General features: G+C 40.7%; 1 long non-coding RNA gene across 1 annotated transcript; it reads left to right on the plus strand.

Moving 5' to 3' along the window:
• The first annotated feature begins 17222 nt into the window (after nucleotides 1-17222).
• LOC309504536 lies at nucleotides 17223-18751 on the plus strand. Its single transcript, XR_014208115.1, has 2 exons — nucleotides 17223-17839; nucleotides 18520-18751. It is a non-coding gene; the product is annotated as an uncharacterized lncRNA (long non-coding RNA).
• The last annotated feature ends 5426 nt before the right edge of the window (nucleotides 18752-24177 follow it).

Consider the following 24177-nt stretch of genomic DNA (forward strand, 5'->3'; position numbering starts at 1 on the left):
TTTTTACTGTCCTGCAGCTGCTACAGAGGTCTGATTTTTTTCATTCCTTTTTCTAAACACATAATGTATTGACTACTATCAGGATGGAAGGGCCATTTCACCCAGTATAAAAAAAAGTGTTTCTGAACAGGATTACCTACCCTACCTTTAACAGGATCGATTGATGTATGAAACGTGTATGGAAGATCAAAGTCAACGGAGTATTTAGAGTTTCTCTTGCACTGATAAGGAAAAACGCGAGCTGGTATCGCCGGCGATACCGCTGACCCCAGGGGGTTAATAAAGCAGGTGTTGATGTATAAAGCTGTGACAGTGAGCTTTTGTTCTCTTTCCTCCTTTGTGTTAAACATTTTAATCAACTTTACATTTTGTTCTAACACAAAAACCCTGTGTTGCAATAAAGCTTAATGATAATGTCCTTTAACTGAACTATTCAATGACGTCACCCAGGTACGGGTAGCATAGCCATACAAAATACATGACAGTTCTTGAAACAGATCAGTTTAATTATCCATTCTCAAATATTGTGATTGAATTTTCACAAATATATTAGCTCAGTGTATTTTAAATAAATAATTGGTTAGTCAAATACTAAATTATTTTAGTGAAAAACTTCAAACTTAGATATAACTGTAAATTTCAGACAAAATTAATTGTTGGAGTTTTAGTAAATTATTTCGGTATGTTCAACTCAAACTATAAAGTAAATGATATTCAGAGATTTTATTAAGTTAATTAAGTTAATTATTACTGTGATATTTACTAAGCCACTGAATTATTTTTTAGAGTGATACGCATAAGAATCACTTCGACATTTAGGAAAGTTTTATGTTTGTAGGTTAAGAATAGAACTGTTGTATACCATAGTAGTACTGTGATAAAGTTTAGAGAAATTGTCACAAATGAAAATGAAATCTGGTGATGCAGGATTTAAAATGAAAACTATTGATATGTGAAATATGCAACTGTATCTTGTAGAATACACTCTAATAAATAATTTTGTAATTAAATTGTGTGCTTGTGTGTGTAGTTTAAATGTTGTGTTTCATCTAAGGCTGATTACAGTATACTGTATAACCATGATTGACTACAGGCATAGGCCTCGACTTAGGACAAGATAAGAACAAGCATGAGTGAAGTAAAGCCTTATACTGATTGGTAAACTGCACTGTGTTTTATACACGTCCATGCTGGACATTCATATTAAATTAGCATTATTTTCCTATGTTTTTACATCATGAAAATCTATATGGCTTTAGTTGTATGTAGGACATATATGACATAATATGATTAAAAATACATTAATATGATGCAATTTATATATGTGGTTTTTGCAGAATATATGTCCCTTACAATATTCTGTTGGAACATATAAGAATCACTGGAGTTTTTAGCAAACCTTTTCCATATGGGCAGCAGAGGAAAAGTCAGGCTTGGACGGAGCTCCGGTGGCTGAGACGAGTCAGGACAGTGGATTGGAGGAGAGTGAGAGCGTTGTGAATAACTTTAACTATGTTGATAATGAAAAGCCGATTCACGAGTTATCCCTCCCGTTTCTTCAGTTGTTGGTCTTCGTATGACCCTGAGTTAACATTGATAACCACGGTGTTTGTGCCATCCTTCGCATCGCTGCGACTGCGCCGTGGGCCTTCAACAAAGTAACAGGATACGTTTCGTCTGGTTCCTTTTAGGGTGATAGACAATGCTGTAAACTGGGACTGACTGCTAGTTGTACGAGAACCAGTTGTGTGTGTGTGTGTGTGTGTGTGTGTGTGTGTGTGTGTGTGTGTGTGTGTGTGTGCTGCACCAGCTCTACCCTCTGTGTTTTTTTCTTTTTCTTTAGTTCGACAGTTATGTATCTTGTTTAACTTGTTCTTTTTGTTATCGAAGTTTGTGTGTTGTTGTTGATATTTGTGTGTGTGTGTGTGTGTGTGTGTGTGTGTGTGTGTGTGTGTGTGTGTGTGTGTGTGTGTGTGTGTGTGTGTGTGTGTGTGTGTGTGTGTGTGTGTGTGTGTGTGTGTGTGTGTGTGTGTGAGTAGTACTGCGCTTTTGTAAAAGCCATTAAGTGGTCCTTCCACCGGTAGACTCAGTCTGGTTGTTTGGTTTAATTGTTTTTGTCTAACTTTGGTTTGGTTTACAGATTTCCTCGAGGTTCCTCCTATCCTGGTGTGTAGAGGACTGTGTTGGTGTTTGCCATTTCATACTGCCCTATGTGATCACCTTTCTGGTAAATTGCCATCAAATGGACATGTAGCACTAAGCGCCCTTTTAAAGAATATACTGTTTTAACTATTTTTGTACGTCAATAAAGACTCTTTGTATTAATTGCTTGCACTCATGTCTCTGACCTTCCTGTCGCACACAAACCTGTGTGACCCAGAGTTAATCGCTGGGTTATTCTGATATTCCCTGGTTGGTTCAGGGTGGCGTAGTCGACAATTATCACCATAATCTAAATCTGTTTATTAAAATCTTATACCGCTCCGTCACACGAGCATCAAGGAGGATGATGATGATGTCTCTGATATGTCAGGATGACGAGAGTTTGTCGGATTTGTCAGATCTCTATAAAGCTGATGATGATTTGTATTCTGTTGAACAGATAAATGCTTTTTTGGACGAGACTAAAGGGATAAAGGTAGATATAGGAGATTTTTTCCCTGATAAGGAAAAGTTTGTCGCTTCTGTGGTGTGGGAACGTAAAACATACAACCATACTGTGTTATTGCAACAGAAACGGTACAGACTTAAGAAGTATATAACGGCGATAAGGAATGAGAATGAAAGAAGGGATCGGGGAAAGGCTAAATGAACACTATGGCTTGTATGTATCTGTGTGTATCTCTAAATGTGAATGGTCTGAGAGATAAGAAAACGCAGGCTTTTGTTTCAGAATATTTTAATATTAGGAATATTGCAGTAGGTTTTCTTCAAGAAACTCAAGAAAATAAAGACATTGATGGACCAACAAAATAATTTTTTCAATTTAGAACGAAAGACTAATTGTTACGTTCCACGTGTGTTTTGTATTTTGTTCTTTCTCTTCTGTATTTGTAAATTCTTTTGTTAGGTTGCGATCATTGGATCATCTGGCAGTCCATCATAGCTGTGACATCAGGGCGCTCAATGACATGACCGGTGCGACCGATCCGCTGGCGTGACCAATCCTCTGGCGCGACCGATCCTCTGGTGTGACCAAGCCGCTGGCGCGACCGATCCTCTGGTGTGACCAAGCCGCTGGCGCGACCGATCCTCTGGCGCGACCGATCCTCTGGCGTGACCAGTCCGCTGGCGTGACCAATCCGCTGGCATTAAAAGGCCCCGTTCACCATGAATGAGTAGTTGAGTAGTGAGGGATCAGCGTCAGACCTCACTCAACACCTGTGTCTCTAGTCGAGCCGAACAGCCAGTTTACAACCTTAATGATTAGTTTGATGTGGTTTTGTTGCTGTGATGATGCAGGGGTATGTAGTATTCTCTTATTGCACGCTGATAGTCAAAGGAAAACGCACTGCGTCGTAACAAACCACTCGGTAGGAAGTTCTAACTTAATTCGTAGATGTGTTTCTGTTTGGTACGAAAACCTACATGTTATTGTTACAATCGTAAGTAACTTTAGTGATTGTTGAAATGCAGCCATCTGTCAGCCATGTGACTGATTGATCTGAGAACCTTTGTTACATCGATAGGTTTTTCTTAGTTGAAGAGTGATCGCCATTAATTGTATTTTTGAGTTAATCAGCGTAGTTTATTTAAGGCGTCGACACACGCTGAAGAACTTGGTTTTGTTTCTGCATTTTTCTTTTGGTAGATAGTTTAGAGGTTGGGTTAATAGTTATGGGAATTTGGTTTTGATTATTTTATTAATTTGGCGACACTCTTATTTTGTTTCTTTTTCTATTTCTAATATTTTTTCATTGCTGTAACCTTTTTCCGTCCTCACAAATAAACGTAACTTAATTGTTACCTCTTGGTTGTTTCTGCCATTTCATACTCAGCAACAATTACATCTCACATAAATGTTGCGTTATCATCCCATTTTAAACATCTTTACATAAGTAAAACTAATCAAAGAAATGTTATGGTGGGTTTAAAAAATTATGAAGGTGTTGTTACCTATGACTCTCATCAAATGAGAAGAATTGCTGTTGATTTTTTTCTGACTTCTGCACAGCCAATGTCACAGATCCTGAATGTAAAGAAGAATTATTTTCATGTGTTCAGAAGTTGATGCCTGAGCAGCAGGAGGTTATTGATTTACCGATTACTTTTCAAGAAGTGACAGATCTTGCATCAGAGAAGGCTCCTGGTCTAGATGGTCTTCCATCTGAATTTTGTAAATGTTTCTGGCATGTGATTGGAAAGGATTATTTTGAAATGCTTTTAAATTCAATACAGACTTTACCTAAGAGTTGTAATAGAGCAGTGTTGTCCTTATTACTGAAGAAAGGTGATATGCGTTGAATTGCGACCCGCTGCATTAATGTGTATGGATTATAATTTGTTTTAAAATGTATTGCCAGTAGACTAATTATATGAGTATTAATCATGAAAGAACAATCATATTGTGTAAAGGGGCGATGTATTAGAGATAATTTATTTGTAATAAGAGATATATAATAGATAAATATAATATAATTATTAACCCATGAAATAAAACCATCTCCAAAACCAAAAGCCTTCAGTAAATCAAACAGGTAAGTGTGGTCCACTCTATCGAACGTTTTTTCTTGATCAAGAGATATCAACCCTAAATCATTATCATTACACACTGCATAATGTGTGTAATGATAATGATTTAGGGTTGATATCTCTTGATCAAGAAAAAACGTTCGATAGAGTGGACCACACTTACCTGTTTGATTTACTGAAGGCTTTTGGTTTTGGAGATGGTTTTATTTCATGGGTTAATTTATTGTACAATGAAGCTGAATGTATGGTCAAAATAATTTACTCACCCCGATGTCATCCAAGATATCCATGTCTTTCTTTCTTCAGTCGAAAAGAAATTAAGGTTTCAATGGCAACCAACTATTCCAATGTTCAAAGAAGGTTCAAATGTCCGTCTCAATGCAGCTTCAAAGTCTCGACACGATCCCAGTCGAGAAATAAGGGCGTTTTTCCACTGGGTTCGTTTGCTGCGGTCCGAACCCGAGTGCGCTCGTTCCCGGCGCCCCCCGCAGCGTTGGTCTGGTTTCACACTCAATTAGTTGTATCGAACCCAGGTGCGTTTGCAGTGATCTTACGTCATCGCAAACGCACATGGAAAATGCATGGATAATACAACTCGACTGAGCATAGCTGTAATTTGTCTGTTTTTTTTGGTGCTATTATGCACAACATAGTGAGAGACATCACCTCTTCAGTGTCCCACAACGTTCCCCTGCCACTCATGGTTGTCGTGTGTGAGGAAACAATGATATCGACAGTGATACGCATGCGCGGGATACTATACTTCCTGAACAAGCGCGCACCCGAGTCCGTGTTGCTTGCACATTAACGCGAACCGCGCCACGGTTCGGGAGCAACCGAGCTCAGACCACCTCCTCCAGGTAGTCTCGGGTTCGGTACTCTAGTGCGCACCCGGGTCCGATGACAGCGTTCACATTAGCGATTTTTCATGCGAACCGTGCCCCGGTCCGCACTAAACTGCCAGTGTGAAAGCGCCCTAAGGGTTTAATCTTGTGAAACGATCGGTCATTTAAAAAAAAAAAAAAAAAAAAAAAAAAAAAAAATATATATATATATATATATATATATATATATATATATATATATATATACTTTTTAACCACAAATGCTCATCGTGTATCATCTCTGAGATGTGCCACGTATTACGTCAAATGATGTGAAATTATCCGCCTATGCCAATGATGTAACTGTAATAATTAGGAACAATAATGATATTAAAGGGATACTCCACTTTAAAATGAAAATTCTGTCATCATATACTCACCCTCATGTTGTTTCAAACCTGTATGAATTTCTTTTTTCTACTGAACAGAAAGGAAGATATTTAGAAGAATATCAGTAACCAGACAGTTTCTGGTCTCATTGACCTTCCATAGTATATTGGTTTCAGGGGGTTTCTGCAGAGACTAGTCAAGTCAATTCATCTTCATTTATATAGTGCTTTTAACAATGTAGATTGTTTCAAAGCAGCTTCACAGAGATAAACATATAATTTATGGTAACAGAGATTGTTTTGGCTTTATAGCGGTTCTTTAATAAAGTTATTTTCCAGCTAATGTTAGTTTTGATTAATTCGCTTCCGTCGAAACGTTCATTTGTTATTAAATTAGGGGCCGCTAAGACGACACCATTCTCTCTACACAGACTTTAAACGCGAACCTGTGAGAAACGCTGATGGCGTTCACATGCGCATTTGGAATTGTTTCTATAGTTATGTGCGTTTGAATATATGTGTGCAGGTTCTGGAGTGGTAAAGGGACCCTCCATAGGGAGAGACTAGTTGTTACTTCAGCACTGCGTTGTCATCAGGTCCAGGCGAAGGTCCTTCATCAGATCTGGATACGGCCTGGATCCGGCAGGCTGCGGGAAAACCTCGGGATAAACAAAGACACTAAAATTAGCGTAGATGCCATTCTTCTTATGATGTAACGAGTACATCAAGATTTATCGGAAGTGTTCCCGGTTCCGGCTGATCTAATCTATGCAGCCTAACATTGAATTATAGAAGTCTATAATGTGTTATGTGAATGCTAGGTCAAAGAGATGTGTCTTTAATCTGACTTTGAACTGACAGAGTGTGTCTGCTTCCCGGACAATGGTAGAAAGACTGTTCCAAAGTTTTGGTGCTAGAGAGGAAGAGGATCTACCGCCAGCAGTCGATTTTGATATTCTAGGTATTATCAACTGGCCAGAATTTTGAGATCGCAATAGACGTGAAGGACTATAATGCGTTAAGAGCTCGCTCAAGTACTGCGGAGCTAAACCATTTAGTGCTTTGTAAGTAATCAGCAATATTTTAAAATTTATACGATGTTTAATAGGGAGCCAATGCAGTGTTGACAGAACCGGGCTAATATGGTCATACTTCCTGGTTCTGGTAAGAACTCGAGCTGCTGCGTTTTGGACCAGCTGTAGTTTGTTTATTAAGCGTGCAGGGCAACCACCCAGTAGAGCATTACAATAATCTAGCCTTGAGGTCATGAACGCATTAACTGACTGTTCCGCATTTTTCATTGAAAGCATATATCAAAATTTAAATATTTTTTTAAGATGGAAGAATGCGGTTTTACAGATGCTAGAAACATGGCTTTCAAATGAAAGATCTGTATCAAAGAGCACACCCAGGTTCCTAACTGACGACAAAGGCTTGACAGAGCAGCCATCAATTGTCAGTGAGCCAGGGAGGATCAGCCTTTGTGGCCTTGTCTGGGAGAGTGAACAGATCTAAGATGGCCTCATAGGCCATGTCTGGGAGAGTGAGCATATCTCACTGGACTCTGGTCAGGGGCTGGTGCCATAACTGGACTCTGGTCAGGGGCTGGAGCCATCACTGGACTCTGGTCAGGGGCTGGAGCCATCACTGGACTCTGGTCAGGGGCTGGAGCCGTAACTGGACTCTGGTCAGGGGCTGGAGCCGTAACTGGACTCTGGTCAGGGGCTGGAGCCGTAACTGGACTCTGGTCAGGGGCTGGAGCCATCACTGGACTCTGGTCAGGGGCTGGAGCCATCACTGGACTCTGGTCAGGGGCTGGAGCCATCACTGGACTCTGGTCGGGGGCTGGAGCCGTAACTGGACTCTGGTCTGTGTCTGGAGCCATCACTGGACTCTGGTCAGGGGCTGGAGCCATCACTGGACTCTGGTCGGGGGCTGGAGCCGTAACTGGACTCTGGTCAGGGGCTGGAGCCATCACTGGACTCTGGTCAGGAGCTGGAGCCATCACTGGACTCTGGTCTGTGTCTGGAGCCATCACTGGACTCTGGTCAGGGGCTCGAGCCGTAACTGGACTCTGGTCAGGGGCTGGAGCCATCACTGGACTCTGGTCGGGGGCTGGAGCCGTAACTGGACTCTGGTCAGGGGCTGGAGCCATCACTGGACTCTGGTCAGGAGCTGGAGCCATCACTGGACTCTGGTCAGGAGCTGGAGCCATCACTGGACTCTGGTCTGTGTCTGGAGCCGTAACTGGACTCTGGTCGGGGGCTGGAGCCATCACTGGACTCTGGTCGGGGGCTGAAGCCGTAACTGGACTCTGGTCAGGGGCTGGAGCCATCACTGGACTCTGGTCAGGGGCTGGAGCCATCACTGGACTCTGGTCAGGGGCTGGAGCCGTAACTGGACTCTGGTCAGGGGCTGGAGCCATCACTGGACTCTGGTCAGGGGCTGGAGCCATCACTGGACTCTGGTCAGGGGCTGGAGCCGTAAATGGACTATGGTCAGGGGCTGGAGTCATCACTGGACTCTGGTCAGGGGCTGGAGCCATCACTGGACTCTGGTCAGGGGCTGGAGCCGTATCTGGACTCTGGTCAGGAGCTGGAGCCGTAACTGGACTCTGGTCAGGGGCTGGAGCCATCACTGGACTCTGGTCAGGGGCTGGAGCCATCACTGGACTCTGGTCAGGGGCTGGAGCCGTATCTGGACTCTGGTCAGGGGCTGGAGCCATAACAGGACTCTGGTCAGGGGCTGGAGCCATCACTGGACTCTGGTCAGGGGCTGGAGCCATCACTGGACTCTGGTCAGGGGCTGGAGCCATCACTGGACTCTGGTCAGGGGCTGGAGCCGTAACTGGACTCTGGTCAGGGGCTGGAGCCGTCACTGGACTCTGGTCAGGGGCTGGAGCCTTAACTGGACTCTGGTCAGGGGCTGGAGCCATCACTGGACTCTGGTCAGGGGCTGGAGCCGTAACTTGACTCTGGTCAGGGGCTGGAGCCATCACTGGACTCTGGTCAGGGGCTGGAGCCGTAACTGGACCCTGGTCAGGGGCTGGAGCCATCACTGGACTCTGGTCAGGGGCTGGAGCCGTAACTGGACCCTGGTCAGGGGCTGGAGCCGTAACTGGACTCTGATCAGGGGCTTGAGCCATCACTGGACTCTGGTCAGGGGCTGGAGCCATCACTGGACTTTGGTCAGGGGCTGGAGCCATCACTGGACTCTGGTCAGGGGCTCGAGCGGATCTGTGTGTGTCCTAGTCACATATACATGTTAGAGCCTGTAGCGACAATGACATGAGAATTAAACTCTGCCAGATGGTTTCTGCATCAAGTGAATCATGAGGTTATCAAACACATCCCCTCCTTAAAATCAACAAGCCGCACCACGCGGTGAGCTTCAAACAAATACAAATCACACATCGGCTCCAGCTAGTCGGCAACTTTTACGGCTCCTCCAACATTTTATAGCACCCTAGACAGAACGTTCTGCATTGCAAACCTCCTTCCTCTCTGCACCAAAGAGATAACGGAACTCTATGCGAAATTCAAGACTGAGAAGTCACCACACACACACACACACACACACACACAAACGTCCTTTGTATGTAACTCAGATGTTCTGAATTAGCTAATCATGATTTACTAATTCAACCTCTTTTGTCAGAGGAGAAGACAAGAGCTTCTGTTTTGACTGCCTTAGGGTCAATTCCCTAGTGCTGAAACCTCCCGCAGCACCGCGTGACATTTACACCACACACACACACACACACACACACACACACAAGTCCTCACTTGTATAGATAGACATCGTTCAGTGAGTCCTCACTTGGCCAGTGTAGAGCGACATTGGTCTGTTAGTAATATAGATATGTATGTGTGAGTGCAATGGCACATAACAATCGCAAGTAAATTGTTAGGGACTGCATAACCAAGCATAGAAAGTATCTATGAAGGCCTATATATAAATATATATAACTTATAGTTACAAAATAAAGACATACTTAACTGTTCACACACACACACAGTTCCATTGCAGGCTATTGTGAGTCCACTGTTGTTGTAATGATTCACTAGACTCAGTGGGATCCATTTGCAGCTTTTAATAAGAAAGGTCGTACAGGCGGGGTCAAACAGGGCAGATAGAGCAAGGTAGATGAAACAGCAGGGGTAATCCAAATAACAGGCAGAATTCAGGGCAGGCAGCAATAATCAGAAGTCCAAGAACAGTCCAAGTCAGGCCAGGCAGATAACAATCAAACAAATGAGGAAACAGTCCACGATCAGAGATCAGAAACCAGATAAACAAAACACGGGATAAACGCTCAGAAAAGATCACCAAGGCAAATCAAGACTTCGCAGAGAAGTGGTGAGTGGAAGTGGCTTATATGTGTGTGTGTAAATGCAGTGCAGGTGTGAAGTAATCAGTGCAGTGCAGGTGTATGAATTAATCAGTCCAGATAGATGCAGGATGGGAAATGTAGTCTGTGAGTGAATATGATAGTCCGGTGTGGAGTGCCTTCTGGTGGCTCTCAAGGGCACTCCAGCTGGCGACCGTTACATAGCCCCTCCCCAAAGAGCGGCTTCCAGACGCTCCAAAACTGTCCAGGTGGGAGGTGGCCCGGAGGCGGATCCGGGGGCGGGATGGAGGGCCAGGTCCGTGGAGCGGAAGAGGACCTGAAGACTCCGGCAGGGCGGAAGGCCAGGGCGGAGCAGGCTGTGCAGGCGGCCAGGGCGGATCAGGCTGTGCAGGCGGCCAGGGCGGAGCAGGCTGTGCAGGCGGCCAGGGCGGAGCAGGCTGTGCAGGCGGCCAGGGCGGAGCAGGCTGTGCAGGCGGCCAGGGCGGAGCAGGCGGCCAGGGCGGAGCAGGCTGTGCAGGCGGCCAGGGCGGAGCAGGCTGTGCAGGCGGCCAGGGCGGAGCAGGCTGTGCAGGCGGCCAGGGCGGAGCAGGCTGTGCAGGCGGCCAGGGCGGAGCAGGCGGCCAGGGCGGAGCAGGCGGATCCAACGGTTCAGGAACATGAACGGGCTCAAGAACAGGAACAGGAACGGGCTCAGTGGATGCGGTGGCCATCTTGTCCGAAGACACAGGCGTGGAGTCGGCCATCTTGTGCGAAGACACAGGCGTGGAGTCGGCCATCTTGTCCGAAGACACAGGCGTGGAGTCGGCCATCTTGTCCGAAGACACAGGCGTGGAGTCGGCCATCTTGTCCGAAGACACAGGCGTGGAGTCGGCCATCTTGTCCGAAGACACAGGCGTGGAGTCGGCCATCTTGTCCGAAGACACAGGCGCAGGAAGAGGAACAGATTCAGGCTCAGGAACAATTTCAGTCTCGGCGGGACGAGACTCTGGACGGGCAGACGTGACGTGAAGCTCTGGCTCTGGCTCGGCAGGACTGACGTGAAGCTCTGGCTCTGGCTCTGGCTCGGCAGGACTGACGTGAAGCTCTGGCTCTGGCTCTGGCTCTGGCTCGGCAGGACTGACGTGAAGCTCTGGCTCTGGCTCGGCAGGACTGACGTGAAGCTCTGGCTCGGCAGGACTGACGTGAAGCTCTGGCTCTGGCTCGGCAGGACTGACGTGAATCTCTGGCTCGGCAGAAGTGACGTGAACAGTCTCTGGATCAGGATCAGCGCGCTCTGAGCTTGACGGGACCAGCGGCGAGGGCTTTGAGCTGGGTAGGACCAGCGGCGAAGAGGGCTCTGAGCTGGACAGGACCAGCGGCGAAGAGGGCTCTGAGCTGGTTAGGACCAGCGATGAAGAGGGCTCTGAGCTGGACAGGACCAGCGACAATGAAGAAGGCTCTGTGCTGGATGAGACCAGCGGTGAAGAGGGATCTGTGCTGGACGAGACCAGCGGTGAAGACTCTAGCTTGGCGGGCATGTCGCTTGCGGTCTCAGGCGCGGCGGGCATGATGCTCTCAGTCTCAGAGGCGGCGGGCATGACGCATACTGCCTTGGCTTCGGCAGATCTGGCGTGAAGTGCGGGCTCGGCTGGACTGCAGTGAAGTGCGGGCTCGGCTGGACTGCAGTGAAGTGCGGGCTCGGCTGGACTGCAGTGAAGTGCAGGCTCGGCTGGACTGGCGTGAAGCGATTCAGGCTCGGCAGACGTGACGGGACGAGGCTGTGGAATGAGGGCTAATGTGGGAGTACCACATCTCTCCTCCGTGATCCCCACAGCATATCTAGAACCACTTAGTTGCAGGGCAGAGCCAATATAAAATCCTAAAGTGCACTGGGGATTGTGCAATGGCATGGCTGACCCGAGTGGCTCTGATAGTCCCCCTCTAAAAAATATCATGAGGCACAGAGAATCCATACAAGTGACATTTGCCAGATTGATAAAGTCTCTTACGTACTCCTCGATGGGTCGATCTCCTTGACGGAGACACATTATCTGTGCTGCTGGATTCATGGTTGGTCTCACTGCTGGATCTTGATGTGGCGAAGTCTTCTGTAATGATTCACTAGACTCAGTGGGATCCATTTGCAGCTTTTAATAAGAAAGGTCGTACAGGCGGGGTCAAACAGGGCAGATAGAGCAAGGTAGATGAAACAGCAGGGGTAATCCAAATAACAGGCAGAATTCAGGGCAGGCAGCAATAATCAGAAGTCCAAGAACAGTCCAAGTCAGGCCAGGCAGATAACAATCAAACAAATGAGGAAACAGTCCACGATCAGAGATCAGAAACCAGATAAACAAAACACGGGATAAACGCTCAGAAAAGATCACCAAGGCAAATCAAGACTTCGCAGAGAAGTGGTGAGTGGAAGTGGCTTATATGTGTGTGTGTAAATGCAGTGCAGGTGTGAAGTAATCAGTGCAGTGCAGGTGTATGAATTAATCAGTCCAGGTAGATGCAGGATGGGAAATGTAGTCTGTGAGTGAATATGATAGTCCGGTGTGGAGTGCCTTCTGGTGGCTCTCAAGGGCACTCCAGCTGGCGACCGTTACAGTTGTATAGGTAGAGATCGTTCAGAGTTGAGATTCAATCTTGGCATGTTTAATTTTTTAATTTTTTAATTTTTTATTTTTTTTTAAGTTATATTATGAAAAAAATGATTTCATTTTTGTTTCTTCAAAATGACCAGATGCAGCAAGTCAACTCAAAAGTTTTGAATTAAATCTTAAAGGTCCACTGTTGGATGGTAACGACCGACATATGTTTGGTTGCATTTAAATTGAGCAATATTTCAAACACTGACTTTCTCTGTACATCAACATCCTAGAAACAAAGGAAACAGAAAAATAAGGACATGTCTATTGATTTTTTTTAAGAGTAGAAATTATGTTTTAATTAATAGGCAGCCAATACTATCAGTCGCATTATTAATATCTTAATATAATAATAATTACATTATAATTATAACATTTAGTTGCAGATCCCCTCTTGGCATGCTTTTTTTTTATAAAAAAAAATGCAAATTTGAAGTTATATTTTGAGAAATATAATATAATATATATGGTAACCCTTTATAATAACTGCATCCTATTAATCATTAGTTAAGCATTGGTAAACAGATAAATCATAATTCATAAAGCAGACATTAGTAAGCAGTTTATAAATACACCTTTAAACGCTGTATTATTGAGTTAGAAGCATATCTATAATGTGTTTAATAATTGCATTTTCATACTTTATTAATTATCAATTTATCATTTCTAAATGAAGTATAGCATTATTTACAAATCAGTTATTTAGGTGTTTACAGTGATTAATAAGATCACTTAGAAAGTGTGAGTAAATGTAGTAGATTCAAGCAGTTATAAAGCATTTAGTAGTGGTCAGTTCACTATTTTGCGAGCTCATCTAAAGTGAGGACTAGTTATGCTTTGTAAATAATTTATAAAGGAGATTTAAAGACTCAGTTATCTTCTAAACAGAAAAAGGAAACAAACACAACATGATAGAGAACATATAAATATTAACAGCCTTTAAATCTCCTTTATAAATGCTTTACAAGGCATAACTAGTCCTCACTTTAGATGAGTTCACAAAAACTCGTTTTCAAAAGCTTGCATTGTCAGGCCCCGAAAATGGCATTTTTGTTGAAATGAACGGCCAAAACGTTTTCAGTTGAAAATGATGTCGTGTAAACAGACCCTAAAGCGTGTATTATTTATTGCACTTTAGTTTTTCGACATAACATTTTGAGATTGACCTCCAAAATCTTTACAGTGTGTTTGTGATGACAAGAAATGTACAAAGCAGCCAAACACGTATCGTTCTTTACCATCCAACTGGGGACGCGAAGTTCATTTTGATTAATAAAATCATTATTCACTGTATAAAGTATGCTTTACGCTATACTAAATATAGGTCACTATAGTGACCTGAAATCGTTACCTTAAAGAGCTATTTCTGTTTGATTAATCCTATAAACCCTAAAGGGACTGCATAACCAAGCATAGAAAGTATCTATGAAGAGAGAAAATAAGTGTTAAATAAAATAAACAAATATTATGAATGATAAAAGGCATAATATATAATATACTATATAATATACTATACATAATGAAGACAGACTTCACTGCCAGTTCACTTCACTGTTCACACACACACACACACACACACACACACACACACACACACACACACACACACACACACACACACACACACACACACACACACACACACACACACACACACACACACACACACACACACACACACACACACACACACACACACACACACACACACAAGTCCTCACTTGTATAGATAGACATCGTTCAGTGAGTCCTCACTTGTATAGATAGACATCGTTCAGTGAGTCCTCACTTGGCCAGTGTAGAGTGACATTGGTCTGTTAGTAATATATGTATGTGTGAGTGCAATGGCACATAACAATGGCAAGTAAATTGTTAGGGACTGCATAACCAAGCATAGAAAGTATCTATGAAGAGAGAGCGTTAAATAAGAAAAATAATATTATGAATGATAAGAGGATATTCTCGCCTCTGCTTTTGAACTGTTGCCGTCGGGCCGTCTGTATTTTTTACCCCGTTGTAGATTTAAATGGTCTTTCCTCAAGCAATTACATTTTGGATAACTGATGATGTTCGTCATTCTTTTTTCTTTTTCTTTTTTTTTTAACTATGCATATTGTGATCTGTGGTGCCTAGGCCTATATATATATATCACACACAAAGTTCTATTGCAGGCTATTGTGAGTCCCCACTTCAGAGTTGAGATTCAATCTTGGCATGTTTAATTTTATTTATTTTTAATTTTAATGTATTTTTTGCATATTTTAAGTTATATTATGAAAAAAGACCTTAAAAGAAAATTGTGTATTTCATTTTTGTTTCTTCAAAATGACCAGATGCAGCAAGTCAACTCAAAAGTTTTGAATTAGATCTTAAAGAAAGGTCCACTGTTGGATGGTAACGAACGACATATGTTTGGTTGCATTTAAATTGAGCAATATTTCAAACACTGAATATCTCTGTACATCAACATCCTAGAAACAAAGGAAACAGAAAAATAAGGACATGTCTATTGATTTTTTGTTGTTGTTTTTTTTGTAGAAATTATGTTTTAATTAATAGGCAGCCAATACTATCTGTCGCATTATTAATACCTTTATAATATAATAATAATTACATTATAATTATAACATTGAGTTGCAGATCCCCTCTTGGCATGTTTTTTTTATTTTATTTTTTATTAAAAAAAATGCATATTTGAAGTTATATTATGAAAAATATTATATAATATATATATGGTAACCCTTTATAATAACTGCATTTAATGAATCATTAGTTAAGCATTAGTAAACAGTTAAATCATAATTCATAAAGCAGACATTAATAAGCCGTTTATAAATACAGCTTTAAATGCGGGGTGGTGGTGGCGCAGTGGATAAGACACATGCCTTTGGTGTGAGAGACCCGGGTTCGAATCCACTGTGAGACACCAATGTGTCCCTGAGCAAGACACTTAACCCCTAGTTGCTCCTGAGGCGTGCGACCTCTGACATATATAGCAATTGTAAGTCGCTCTGGATAACAGCGTCAGCTAAATGAATAAATGTAAATGTAAATGTAAATGTAAATGCTGTATTATTGATTTAGAAGGATATCTATAATGTGTTTAATAATTGTATTTTCATACTTTATTAATGATCAATTTATCATTTCTAAATGAAGTATAGCATAATTTACAAAGCAGTTATTTAGGAGTTGTCAGTGATTAATAAGATCACTTAGAAAGTGTGAGTAAATGTAGTAGATTCAGGGAGTTATAAAGCATTTAGTAGTGGTCAGTTCACTATTTTGTGAGCAAAAGTGAGGACTAGTTATGCCTAGTAAAGCATTTATAAAGGAGATTTAAAGACTCATTTATCTTCTAAACAGAAAAAGGAAACAAACACAACACAACACAGTGATAGAGAACATAGAAATATTAACAGCCTTTAAATCTCCTACATAACTAGCATAACTAGTCCTCACTTTAGATGAGCTCACACAAAATAGTGAACTGACCTCTACTAAATGCTTTATAACTACCTGAAAACAGTAGAAATACATGTTAATAAAGCATTTATTAACACACTAAGTAACTATTACTATATGTCTGAATAATAAGTGTATGATGTATGAATGTACATTGAAATAGTTTAATCATTTACTCATACTTTCTAAGGGATCTTATGAACCACTGACAACTCCTAAATAACTGCTTTGTAAATGATGCTATACTTCATTTAGAAATGATAAACACACACACACACATGTAAGTCCCCACTTGGTCAAAAATGTACAAAATTAACCAGAGCGTGTTTTGGCTGATTTTAACATGTTTTAAAGCATGACCAACAGGGGACTTGAAAAATGTCCCCACTTGGCTCGACGGTCCCCTGTTAGTGAGTGTGTAACGACACCAACGTCCCCACTTAGATAGATAGACGAGTACACACACACACACACACACACACACACACACACACACACACACACACACACAAAAAGACTTTCCTATCAGACACAGACTCTGAGATTAAAGTCCTACAAAGAACCCAAATCTAATAGCCATTACGAATGTTTTTGATATGTATTTTTATGTGTGTATAATTGGCCAGATAATGTCTGAGGTATCTATGCAACGTTATTATGTTAATCAAAATCACTATGCTAGTGATTGTGAGGAAATTATGTAACCCTGTATTTCTGTCATGCAAAAACGTCATTAGAGGTGTCAATGTAATGGGAAAAACATGTCGGAGTCGAATCCTGACTGCAAAGTACAATAATATGCATTTATTCTAGGAAATACCATATTTTCTAGATATGAATGTTAACCCTCTGAGGTCGGCAAACGCGCCCCTGCGTTTTGCTGGATTTTCTTCACATTGTAGCACAATAAACTTAAATTACTCCGTCATTTATGGTTATACAGAAAAAAGAAATATAAAAAAAGAATCTGTGATATTTCTACTTTTGTATGTGTCCACTTACAATCAAATCAAAACATTGTGCTTTTGTAAAATAAAGAAAATAAACATGTTGTGCGTTCTGCCTCTCCGTCGCGGTGAACTTTTTTTTCTTGAGCACGTCTATAAACTGAAACATAACTCAGCGAATACTTGTCACACATTTATGAGCCATACACCTTTATACACATTTAAGTGTGTACTTTTAAATGATCGGATTCAAACTGAAAACAAATATTCTCTGTTTAAGTAATTTGTATAAAACCAACAGGATGTCCAGTATCTCAAACGCTTGCTAATTACTTTTAATTCGACCACGCCCACTCACGCAAAAGTGATTCACATGCAAATCTCCACATGGGACGCGAACGCCCTCGTTACCTCAAACACAAAACACCAAAACACTTCACAAGTCTCTGCTTTTCGTCGAGTTTGGAAGACACGCTGTGAGCTTACATTGGATTTAACTCAGAAGAAGAAGAACGCGATTTGAAGACAAGAAAGATGTAAGGTAAGAAATTCGTACTTATTAGTTTATGGTATTGTTGCATAAACTTCACATTGCAGTTGAACTGTTGCTAGATATATGGTGAATATTATACTATTTAGACCCGTGTTTACTGTTAAATACTGTTTGTGGATATCTGCTCAAACATAGATATGTATAACCATAATGTTTAATATTTTGGAGCGCGATCGCGTTTGAATGTATCATATTTTGGAGCGTGATCGCGTTTGAATGTATCATATTTTGGAGCGCGCTGTGGGTTTGAATGTATCATATTTTGGAGCGTGATCGCGTTTGAAAGGAAAAATGCACCAAACATTAGGCTTTATGTTTTTACTATTATCTCATTTCATATCATCATAACGAATGGAAACATTTGAAGTAACATAAGATAATCAATACATTTTTCTCTAGCATTGTTACTGAAATCTTTTGGAAGATTTATAGGCTGCTATAGGTTATTGTTATAATTATTTTATGCAGTACTGCACATAGCTTATGCCTACAAGGCACAACAAACATGGTGTTCATTATATTATATATTGTTGGAAACATTTGTGTGTGTGTATTCTGTGAATTTTAAAAAGCAATTTTAACCAGAAAAATCTAAAATGTATTCCCAAAATCGTGCAGGCCTAGTTTCTCTTGATACCAGTATGTTCGCTTTTTTCCTTTTCTTTCAGGGACCAGATGCAACTGAGTCCTGCTGACTTCAACATTCACATGAGTCTCTGTACATGAACATGGTAAAGTGAAAATCAAACACCTTGGAAATGAAAGGTATGTACAATGTTTTTAGGAATGGCACAAAGGTCTCTGTCTTTGGATCATTGTTTTCAATGTGCTCTTTTGTCATTTGTTGTGTATCTTTGGATTGTGTTGTGTTGTAAATAAATCCAAACAATCTAAAAGCCATTCTTTTTTAAATCTCCTCATTCTTTGTGCAAGGTTGCTCTGAATGACAGGGCCTGATAGCTCCTAATAGGGCAGTTAGGGGAGTGTCTTTGTCTTTCTCAGGTGTTAAAGGCTTACATATTCATGAGATGATCACGCCTCTTCGCATATGGCTTTCTCACACAAAACACGTCTTAGAAATTTTAAATCAATATATTGTCTTATCTGAATGAGCAGTCAGGGTGATTTTCACATAGTTTTGGAGCAAATATTCTAGGCTACGTGATACAATTTTCAAAAGTCTTGTGAAGAAATAATCAGTATGGGTTTCATGGCCTTATTTCAGTGAGAATTTTTTTTTGTATTTTCACAAACCACGCATAAATGTCATTATCTCAAAACTACAAACTTTTACATACATGCTGCTGATATATTATTGTAGCAGAGTTTGTGCTAAATACAGTGTAATAAGACTTTAGCCATGACAATGTCACAAGTAACAGAAATAAGCACAAATGTCAGAGCATGTCAGAACACCTCCAGGGCCAGAAAACAGCTCAGACCTCAGAGGGTTAACCCCCTGAGGTCGACTGTCGCGCCAGCGCGATAGGCTCGTTTTTTTCTTTATCAGCTTTTCAGAGACGAGAAATACTCTGTTGATTTTGATCTTACAATCTTGTGTTTTACATCACTAGATCCAGTTAAGTGTGTATTATTTTTGTGTATACTCACAATAAAAACAAAGTGTTGTGCTTTTCGCCAAATAAAGAAAAATAAACATGATGCGAGTTCTGTCTTCTCTCTGTCAGTGAATTCTATTCTGAAACACGTCCGAAAATGAATCATAACTCAGCGAATATTTCTCCCACTGTCTTTATGAAGCTTGAATTCTCTTCTTTTAAATGAAGTAATTTATTTAAAAAACAAATATTCTCAGCTTATGTAATCCGTTTGAAAGCAAGGAGAGGTACCGTTTTTACGTTCTCCCTTCATTAACTTTAATGAGCTGAGGCCGCCACGCCCCCGGCGCTACTCACATGGTAAATAGTTTAGGTGATCTATTTGCATCGCACACGCCCCCCGATCAATGCCATAAAAACACAGTCTCTTCATCAGATTCACTGATAGTTCATCACGCTCCGAAGATGGCACGCTTCTCCGGTAAAGACGCCCTTCAGATGATTCTGGACAGCGAGGAAGAATTCACCTTTTCCTCAGAGGAAGATTGCAACTCGGACGACGAACGGCTGCATTTTCAAGAGCGAATTGATCCCGCCGAGGATACAAGTTCAGAGTAAGTTGTTTACTGTTATATAATTATTTTTCTGATAATATAGAACTCATATGAATTTTCAGACTATATTTTGCCTAGTTTTGGCTAGCTTTTGACATCTTACAGGAACGATCGCCTTACAATATCCCTAACATTCGTGTATACGCTCAAGTGTAAACTTTTTTAAATGTGATATTACTCTTTAAACATATTTGTATATTGAATATATTTCACTCAGTTTTGATTAGCTTATGACACTGATTATAATGCTAAAATACTGCCTTATGCGTAATGTAGCATGTTTGTGAATATCTGCTTAGGTGTAATGTGATTTAGTGCAAATATATTTCAGCCTCTAGTAAAATATGTGATACTGTCTAAATGCATTATATTTTTATATAAATGTTCGGTTTTGGTTAGCCTATGACAGTGTTTATCATGCTTCAATACTGCCTTATGCACAGATGTTTGTGAATACAGGTGTACATTTTTTTAAATGTAGTGATGTGTGTCGTTCGCGAACGATCCGTTCATTGTGTGCGTCACTAAATGCGTGTGGTGTATATCGCCCATCAACAGATACTCGCGGTGCCGCGGTCTACGGCCCATAAATAGATATTTCTCCATCCTATGGCCCATCAACAAAACATTGTGTTTCCATATAGGGCTGTGCGATATAGCTAAAAAAATTATCACGATATAATGTTTCATATCGTTCGGTATCGATAATTATTGACATTTTTTTAGAATCTTTTTTTTTAAGACAAGTAGAAAAGTTTGAATTTAAACCACTGTTTTTTATTTTATTTATCCACATTAAGGCAAACAACTAATTATTTTAGTTTTAGCAGTCAAAAATAAAATGTTAAAAAAATATCTTTATGTCTTATATTAAGATAAAAAAGTAAGTGTTAAAGAAACTCTTGATCTTAAAATGTTATAAAATGTGTGCAAAGTGCAATGTAAAAAAGTAAATGTAGAAGAATCAAGGCAAACTTTGAGGTATTACATCTGTAATAAGTAGGGGTGTAACGGTTCACAAAATTCACGGTTCCTTACGACACAGTGGTGTCACGATTAGGTACAGTTTGAGATACAGCAAAAAGAAAGAAATGCCAAAGAAATGTCCTTGATTTAAAAAAAAAAATTATTAAAAAGAAAAGTCATTTTTAAATAAGTCTGAGTTTTCCCTACATCTTGAAACGTTTACTTTTATAAATGGGGGTAATATATTTGAAGGATGAACAAATGTGTTTTGGTCATCACATTAAAAATAACATTTAAATATGATAATATTTGAGTTTTGAAGTGCTGGAAAAAGATGTGTGATGTACTTGAAAGCATTTTACTATTCCTGCCAAACATGGTTACTGTGAGTAGGGCTTGGTATCGTTAAAAAAATTTCGATACCAATACCGATACCGATACCTTGATTTCGATACCAGTTCCTGAACGATACTTTTTTCGATACCAATTTTATGAAATCCATTTTAACAAGATTACATAACACATTACCTCAGAAAAACTTGGTTTTATTTTTTCAGTTTGACTCATGCTCCTTATCCAGTGCACAAAGGAACAAAAAAAAAAAGCACAAAGGAACAAAATATTCCTTATACATATACATAAGAAACAAAATATTTTTTTTATAAAGAGCTCATGCTCACCAAAGCTGAATTTGTTTGATCAAAAATACAGTAAAACTTGTAATATTGTGGAATAGTATTACAATTTAAAATCTTATTTTAATATATTTCAAAATGTAATTTATTCCTGTGATATCAAAGCTGAATTTTCTAAATCATTACTTCAGTGTCACATGATCCTTCAGAAATATGAAAACAGTTTTTGGAAACTATGATACATTTTTTTTCCATGATTCTTTGATGAATAAAAATCATTTGAAACAGAAATCTTTTGTAACATTACACGTTTTAAGGTAATTTTTTATCACTTTAATGCATTCTTACTGGAAAAAAAATTCTGACCAACCAACACATTTTTGAACGGCAGTGTTCATTCAGTAGGCTAGGTCATTATTGCAATATAAACACTGCCAGAGTGATCAAAAAGGTATCTCTTCATTTACCAGTCAAAGACGGAGCAACTTTCTGCTCTTATGTTTACTCTGTGCACTGTCAAGGTCTTCATCATATCTGTCGTGGTACCGGTCTTTGCAGCAATTATTTTACCGCAAATACTGCATCGCACGCTGTTGGCATCGAGCCTGGAGAAATGTAGCCACACTTTTGATCGACTTTTCCACATCTTTAGGGTATTGTGTGTGTGTGTGCTCGGGTCACATTGAGTATGTGAGCGTGCTCGCGTCTCATATGAGAATGTGCGTGGACAGTTTGTGTGTGTGTGTGCTCGCGTCTCATATGAGTATGTGCGTGGAGAGTTTGTGTGTGTGCTCGCGTCTCAATTAAGTATGTGCGCGGAGAGTTCCGCACGTCTCGTGTGTGTAGAGTTTGCGTGTATGTGCGTGAGCGACTTTAGGTGTGTCGTTGTGCATTTCATATGTATTTGTTTGAGCACTGACGTTGACGAGTTTACCCCTAGGTATCGAAATCTGGTACCGAAAAACAAGTCATTTTTCGATACTCGATAGTATCGAGGCAATTCGGTCGGTACCTAAAAAGTATCGAACTCGGTACCCAGCCCTAACTGTGAGTGTTACTACAGTACATTAAATCCATATACAATGAATGTTGCTGATCTATGGACTTAAATATAACTAGTTCATTCATGGCACAATGTTTCTCCTGGTTTCCACGTCAGCGCAGTTTGATCCGTTAATAACGGAGAAATTTGAATGTTTCTCACTCGATCTCACGCTGATGTTATTACTTCTGTGGCGAATTCAAATGCTTTCTTTACTGGATCTCTTAGCGCTGTGTAGTAACAGTGTCGCTTGATCAAGATCGGCTCGCGCTGCACTCACTGACATTGATGGTCCAAACTGATAAACGGTCCGTGGAGCACAAAATAATAACGCAGTTTCGTTCCGCTTTCATTCCGTTTGCCATTTGATGTCGGGCGACGTTATGGTGGTCGCGCGTGCATTTGAATGAAAATATTGAGCGCTATATCGAACATTTTTTAGATCGTTACCGACAATGGTGTACCGTCGATAAATACCGATACCGTTTTATCGCCCAGCCCTATTTCCATAACCATCAATTGCTCATCAGTTTACTTTGAATAATGTATGCTAACAGTTTTATTTTGTTGTTGTTTTTTTTAGGAATGTGTCTGGATCAAGCTCTCCTTCTCCAGCACCGCAGAGGGGCACGCAGGTGTCGTTCAGTTCTCAGTGCCATCGAGAATCATACTGAGTTAGTGCATAGACGTAATATTTACAGATGAAATGTAGCCTAATTGTGTTTACATCATAATAATATAAAAGTAGCCTACCTATTCTTGTGTGAAATGACAAATCCATGGCCATTAGTGATCGATAATGATAATAATACAGTGTCTTTGATTATGTTATCAGTATGCTCACAGTGTGTTTTGTTTTGTTTTTTACAGATGTGACAATGAACTTGTCCAAGCACCTGTCCCGAAGAGAGCCAAGGCTAACCAGCAGGCAAGCAACAGGCAGTCCACTCTGGCATAGAAAACAGAGACTGATGTTGACATGGTTTGTTTATTTTGCTCACATTTGATTTGCTTGGAGCCCGCCTCAACGGGGCATAAGCATTTACTGTGAGATACCTGCCTTTACTTTTGTTTATTTATCGCTCACAATTGCTTTGTTTATAGCCGACTGATTATTTTTTTATTTTGCTCACATTTGATTTGCTTAGAGCAAATTTAGAACATTTAGTTCCTCCACATAGAGGAATTACAATAAAACAGATTTAAAAACAAAACCTTTGAATCTCCTCTCATTCTTTTGTTCAGGCTTTGTACAGGCATGAAAACTCCTCACCTTTCGGCGTAATTCGCCGTTTTAAAACCAAAATGGGTCACCTACGTGATTTGTGCAGATCCGATGAGAAAATATTTATGGGGTGGGAGGGGGAGTCATGGTCGTGGCCAGCATTTACCCGCTATGTCTCTATAGTTACCATAAACTTAGCAGCTTGAAAAAACCAATCATCATTCCTAATGCCGAAACCTGACAGCCAATCCGAGTCAGAGTAGGGCAGAATTGTTTTCAAAGTCT

This window comes from Leuciscus leuciscus, assembly GCF_965113295.1.
Source record: "Leuciscus leuciscus genome assembly, chromosome: 8".
In the NCBI taxonomy this organism is placed as follows: domain Eukaryota; kingdom Metazoa; phylum Chordata; class Actinopteri; order Cypriniformes; family Leuciscidae; genus Leuciscus; species Leuciscus leuciscus.